The following is a 6,943-nucleotide window of genomic DNA, read 5'->3' on the forward strand; positions in this document are numbered from 1 at the left end:
TGTTGTTGGAAAGTTCTTGAGCCCTTCTTCGTCTCAACTCTTTCTTTCCTCTCGACTCTTTTCTTCCCTCTCGATCGATCATAGCTTCTTCTCTGGCCATTCTTGTCATCAAGTGATTCTTCTCATCGATCATAGTCATTCCCCTTCATCATCTGGAACCATCATCTTCGTTCGTCGATCCATCATCTTCGTCGCTCAAACCATCATCTTCGTTCGTCGATCCATCATTCCCCTTCATCATTTGGAACCATCATCTTCGTTCGTCGATCCATCATCTTCGTCACTCAAACCCTAGGATTCCTTGCCTCCAATCGTGGTCTTCCAAGGTGACGTTGTCGCTGTGTGGTACCCGTGTTCTCCCCCAACATTTTTCATTTCACGAATTTCGTACGAGACTGAAGAAGCAATTCCTAAAGACATTGAACCCTAGGTATTGTTGTCGAAGCATTGTCATTTTTCCTCCGTGTCTATGACCACCGTCTCACCACTGCATCTTCAAACTAATCTCCTTCATCTCTCCATTGTGTGTCGTTTGATGTTGTGTGGCGTTCGGTGACGGAGTTCGTCAGAGACGGTGACGAAGTTTGTTGTTGTTATTGGTTAAGGTGACGCTCACTGGGTCCTAGTAGGTAGCCTCTTTGTTCGTTCAAATGCTAGGAGTCGCGAGCCCGACATTGCAAAAACTCGTGAACCCTAATCCCTCTTTTGTTTCTTTCATTAGCACATAATGCTTTATGGTTCGGTTCGAAAGTTTGATTGAGGCGATTATATTGATGTTTAAGAAGATTCGAAGTGGTATAAGGTGTGTCACTGTAGCCTCCTGATAACAGTTGAAAAACTGTTATTTTTATGCTTGAAATTGATACTAAAAGCAACCTTTAACCCTTAGAAACTAGCTTGAAATCATGCTTTTGTTCATATTTTCCGAAATAAGAGAGCTGGACAGGTTTGTGCTTGATTTCAGTGTTTTTGTGTAGGTTTTAAGGTGAATTTGGTGAAAGAAGTGAAGAAAGAGAGAGATGGAATCAGAAAAGACATCAAAAAGTGCAAAAGGAGAAGCCGCAACTGCCGCTCAGTGGCAGTTTACCGCTAAGCGGCACTCAGGAGCTCACGGGGGATCCGTTGAGGGGCAAAATGGCCGCTGAGGGGAAGAAACCAACTCACGCACTTACCGCTGAGCGGCACACTTATGGGCTTGGGCCTAAATTTTCTGTAATTTTAGAATAGTATATAAGCTTTAGGACGTCCTAGGGTTTGTATCTTTGGCTGGGACGAAACAAACACTCTCTCTTCCACCCCTTTGAAGGAGGATCTTGGATGCTCAGGCTACCTCTTCACCTTTCTAGGGTTTTATCTTTCATTCTTTCATTATTATTCATCTAGTTTCATCATGAATATGGTGAACTAAACCTTGTATTGTTGTTGGGGAATCAATGTAGTCTTGTGAAACTCTCATATATGGAATTTGTTTTTACATCTTATATTTAAGACCTATGCTTTCTTTCATCATTAGTTAGGGTTTTTCCTCTTTGCTCAATGCTTGCTTTGTTTAACTCATTAAATGCATGATTATTGATTTTGTCGATACGGGAACGTACGGGGAAGTCTAGATCCGGGGAATTTCTCCCAATAGTATATTGGTTGCCGTTAAGCTCCTGCACTAAAAGAACTAATTATTAGGAATGCTAGGAATCGTATGAACTCGTAATTAGGGATAGGCCTTCTTGCAAGGTAATTTAGAGAGTGGCATTAACAATGATGAAAAGAATGTTGAATTCCTAAAGTATATGAGAGTGGATAAGATGAAATTGATAACCCCAACAACATACTCATCCATATATTCCATTGAAGTGTTTGTATTTTGTTTTAGCCATTGATCAAATTCATGCATACATGTTTATTTTCTGTTTTGCATATTAAACTCCACTTATTTTGTTCTTAAGTCTCAAATAATCAACAAATCACATAACTAACCTAGGCCGTGAGTCCTTTGGGACAACGATACTTGGTCTTACCGAGTTTATTACTTGAAACAATTTGGTCACACTTGCCGATTGTTAAACAAGTTTGTGGCGCCGATTTTCGGTGTTCATAAATTTGTCATCAAGTTTTTGGCGCCGTTGCCGGGGACTCCTACACCTGCTAACATAGCTGTGGTAAAAGAATTCTACACTAATGCAAAGAAGATTGGTGATTATCCAGTTGAAAATTATTTGGGCTATGTCAGAGGCCATGCTATCAGGTATGATCCTGATTCTATCAATAACTTCCTGGATACTGTGTGGGCTGGTGAGCAGTGCCAGTTTGCTCTTTGCATGGAGGAAGGGGCTGATTTTGAGGATGTAGAGAGAGTACTATGTATACTTGGAGGACACTTCCAAAGGAATAGATCTGGCTCAGTGGTAAACATTAGGAGGACTGATCTGACTCCTCTTGCAAAGTATTGGATTGCATTTTCTCATGCCAACATTCAGCCATGTTCACATGTGTCAGATATTACTCTCAGCAGGGCACTCTTCATCTACTGTGCTATCAGGAACTTAAATGTTAATATTGGGCAGGTGATAGCTGATGAGATTAGTGTGTGTGCCAATACCTCAAATAACAAAGCACCCCTAGGACATCCCTCCTTAATCACTCACCTTTGCAAGATAGCTTGGGTGGACACTTCTGCTCCACCATTTGAAAGGCCAAGAAAAGCCATTGATGAGGCCTATTACAGACAGTACTGTGGAGGTGAGGAGGAAGCTCAGCCAGTTCCACCACGCCATGCTCGTAGAGAGAGAGGGCAAGCACAGAACCAGACATCTGTTGAGACACATGAAGCAGAACCGTTCCAGATGAGGGACATGTACATGTCTCTTATAGGTGCTCAGTTACAGTCCATTCATAGAGGGCAGGTGGCTACTGCTGAGATGATTGTGGGGATGTATGATACACCTCCAGCTCACAGGTGGACTATGGAGGAATTCCATAATGTGGTAGCTTGGCCAGAGGAGCCGGTTCAAGGAGGAGGAGCTGAAGCAGCTGAAGCTTCAGTTAGGGAGATGGAAGAAGATGAAGCTGATGATGATGATGCATTTGAATATGATGAAGATGAGGAAGAAGAGGAAGATACAGAGGAAAGCTCAGATTGATGAGGAGCTGAGATAGCATTTACTGATGAATGCTATCATGAACTGATGCTTTTGTTGGTTTAAGTGTTCTGAACTTATTTACTTTTGTTTTAGATTAAGGTTGATGTACTCTATTGGAAACCTGATTTGTTATGATGGTTTGCTATTGACTGTGATTGTGTGATAAGTAATGCTTGATGATGATTATTGATTGATTGATGTTGAGATAGATGTGTACATAAAATGCTTATACAGGTGATTCACAAGCTTTGTGAACAAATGTAGGATATTATGATTGTGATTGTGAGATTAAGCAGGATGTGTATGTCAAATGTGAATGAGCTTATATGTGAGGTTTTGAGCTCCAGAGTTTTTATTGATTGAATGCTATTACTTTGGAAACATGAATGATTTTGCCCAGGTTTTCTATGATTGAATCAATTGCTTGTTTTGCATCATATGATCAAGGCCGTTTGTTGGAACCCTTTTTATTGGCCAAATTCATAAAGTTAGCCCATTAAAAGAGAACACTTTGTGTTCTATCCTTTGAACCCTTTGCCTTGAACATAAATTGAAAACCCTTGTTGAAAAGCTTTACCTTGAGTTAAGTAGAAAATCTTGTGTGGTATTGTTAAATGTTCAAGTTTGGGGTTGTTGGGAAAGCATGAAAAAGGAAAAGCATTGAGCTAAGAATTAAGAATATGAAAAGAAAATTAAAAAGACAAGAAAAGAAAAGAAAAAGCAAAGCTCAATGAAAAAAGAAAGTTGGGAAAAATAAGAATAATTGTGTTGTTATGATTCTCTTAACTCAAGGATTTTGATCCAGAAAAACCAATTTTCTTGTTAGCCCAGCCACGTTATAAGCCATTGAAAAATCCTTGTGATGATGCATGCTTGTTAATGTTTTTGATTGTGGTTAAATGAAAGGCAAAGTTGATTCATGTGACATTGTGATAGTGGAGTGAATGAGTGATTACCTCTTATACACTTGAGTGTGAGACCTGGTGAGGAAGTATTCCATGAGCACATGAACATCCATGCCTAATTGATTGATCATTCATGAAAAATAACATTTGTTGGATATTAAATAACTTTGTGAACACTAAAGCATGTGCACATCTTGATTGAAATCTTGGTCATAAGTTTGATTGAAGTCTTTACTTATCTTGAAAAGAAGATTTTTGAATGAGTGAACCATCATATGAATTGGTAGAAGATTGCGTTACATCTTGTTTGCTTGAGGACAAGCAAAGTTCTAAGTTTGGGGTTGTGATAACAGTTGAAAAACTGTTATTTTTATGCTTGAAATTGATACTAAAAGCAACCTTTAACCCTTAGAAACTAGCTTGAAATCATGCTTTTGTTCATATTTTCCGAAATAAGAGAGCTGGACAGGTTTATGCTTGATTTCAGTGTTTTTGTGTAGGTTTTAAGGTGAATTTGGTGAAAGAAGTGAAGAAGGAGAGAGATGGAATCAGAAAAGACATCACAAAGTGCATAAGGAGAAGCCGCAACTGTCGCTCAGCGGTAGTTTACCGCTGAGCGGCACTCAGGGGCTCACGGGGGATCCGCTGAGGGGGAAAATGGCTGCTGAGGGGAAGAAACCAACTCACACACTTACCGCTGAGCACCACACTTATGGGCTTGGGCCTAAATTTTCTGTAATTTTAGAATAGTATATAAGCTTTAGGAAGTCCTAGGGTTTGTATCTTTGGCTGGGACGAAGCAAACACTCTCTCTTCCACCCCTTTGAAGGAGGATCTTGGATACTCAGGCTACCTCTTCACCTTTCTAGGGTTTTATCTTTCATTCTTTCATTATTATTCATCTAGTTTCACCATGAATATGGTGAACTAAACCTTGTATTGTTGTTGGGGAATCAATGTAGTCTTGTGAAACTCTCATATATGGAATTTGTTTTTACATCTTATATTTAAGACCTATGCTTTCTTTCATCATTAGTTAGGGTTTTTCCTCTTTGCTCAATGCTTGCTTTGTTTAACTCATTTAATGCATGATTATTGATTTTGTCGATACGGGAACGTACGGGGAAGTCTAGATCCGGGGAATTTCTCCCAATAGTATATTGGTTGCCGTTAAGCTCCTGCACTAAAAGAACTAATTATTAGGAATGCTAGGAATCGTATGAACTCGTAATTAGGGATAGGCCTTCTTGCAAGGTAATTTAGAGAGTGGCATTAACAATGATGAAAAGAATGTTGAATTCCTAAAGTATATGAGAGTGGATAAGATGAAATTGATAACCCCAACAACATACTCATCCATATATTCCATTGAAGTGTTTGTATTTTGTTTTAGCCATTGATCAAATTCATGCATACATGTTTATTTTCTGTTTTGCATATTAAACTGCACTTATTTCGTTCTTAAGTCTTAAATAATCAACGAATCACATAACTAAACTAGGCAGTGAGTCCTTTGGGAGAATGATACTTGGTGTTACCGAGTTTATTACTTGAAACGATTCGGTCACACTTGCCGATTGTTAAACAAGTTTGTGGCGCCATTTTTCGGTGTTCATAAATTTGTCATCAACTCTTTTTCCTTGAATCATCACCTCAATCGAAGCTCGTCATTGGCTTTGATTACGAGGGTTTTGACTTGTGTCGCAGAGGCACTCTCTACACTCTCGTCACATGTTGTGTTGTGATTTTAGTTGTGGGTTTTTATTTTTCGCTGATGATTGTGTTCTTTTAGGACTTATTTTTTTTAGTTATTTTGTGAGATGAGCATGTGGTGATATACTTATAGTTTAGATTGTTGGCATGGAATTTCATCCGAGATTTTTGTTTTCGCAGCTTGCGTTTCCTGATGCTGTGTACTTGGTTGATGCAATTGAAAGGGGAGAAAAGCTTATCAAAGCGTGTAAGCCTGCACTTGAATCTAGTTACATCACAAAAGTTATTCATGATTGCAAACGGGACAGTGAATTAGGTTTTTAAACTAAAAACGCTTGCTCCGTACATATGCACATGCCAACATATGCATGCGCACATGCATACATGCAAACATGCACATATGCATACAGTCATACATGCAACAATGCACACATGCACACATGAACACATGCACACACGGACCCATGCATACATGCATAAATCCAAACATGCATACACGAACACATGCACACACGTACAACGCACACAGGCACAATGCACACACGGTTACATGCACATGCAAACACGCACATGCAAACAAGCACACATGCACACATGCATACAACAATACATGCACATATAAATACATGCATACATGCAAACATACATATGCATATTAATACACATGCTTGCACACATGCATTTATGAACTCACACATGCTTAGATGCATACATGCATATATACACACATGCTAACACGCATAGATGCATGGATGTACACATGCATAACTGCATACATACATATGCACATGCATACACATGCATGCGCACATGCGTACATGCAAACATGCAGATATGAATACATTTAAACATGCACAAATGCACAAATGCAAAGATGTATACGTGCCCACATGTACACTTCCACACATGCACACATGGACACATGAACACATGCACACACTCTCACATGTACACACGTATACGTGCACATGCATACGTTTATTCATGCACACATTCAAATATGCACACACATGCATACATAAACACATGAAAAACATGCACCAATGAAAACTTGCACCTGTGGACACATTGCCATATGCACAAATGCCCACATGCAGACATTCACACATGTACACAGGCATTCTTGCATGCATGCACACATGCATAGAGGCACACATGCATACATGGATAGATGCACACATGTACACA

At 39.4% G+C, this 6,943-nt stretch overlaps 1 long non-coding RNA gene across 1 annotated transcript; it reads left to right on the plus strand.

Annotated features, from left to right (window-relative positions):
• The first annotated feature begins 385 nt into the window (after positions 1–385).
• On the plus strand, positions 386–6,007 carry LOC128194464 (uncharacterized). Its single transcript, XR_008245839.1, has 3 exons — positions 386–625; positions 752–802; positions 5,936–6,007. It is a non-coding gene; the product is annotated as an uncharacterized LOC128194464 (long non-coding RNA).
• The last annotated feature ends 936 nt before the right edge of the window (positions 6,008–6,943 follow it).

The sequence above is a fragment of the Vigna angularis genome, chromosome 10, assembly GCF_016808095.1.
Source record: "Vigna angularis cultivar LongXiaoDou No.4 chromosome 10, ASM1680809v1, whole genome shotgun sequence".
NCBI lineage: Eukaryota > Viridiplantae > Streptophyta > Magnoliopsida > Fabales > Fabaceae > Vigna > Vigna angularis.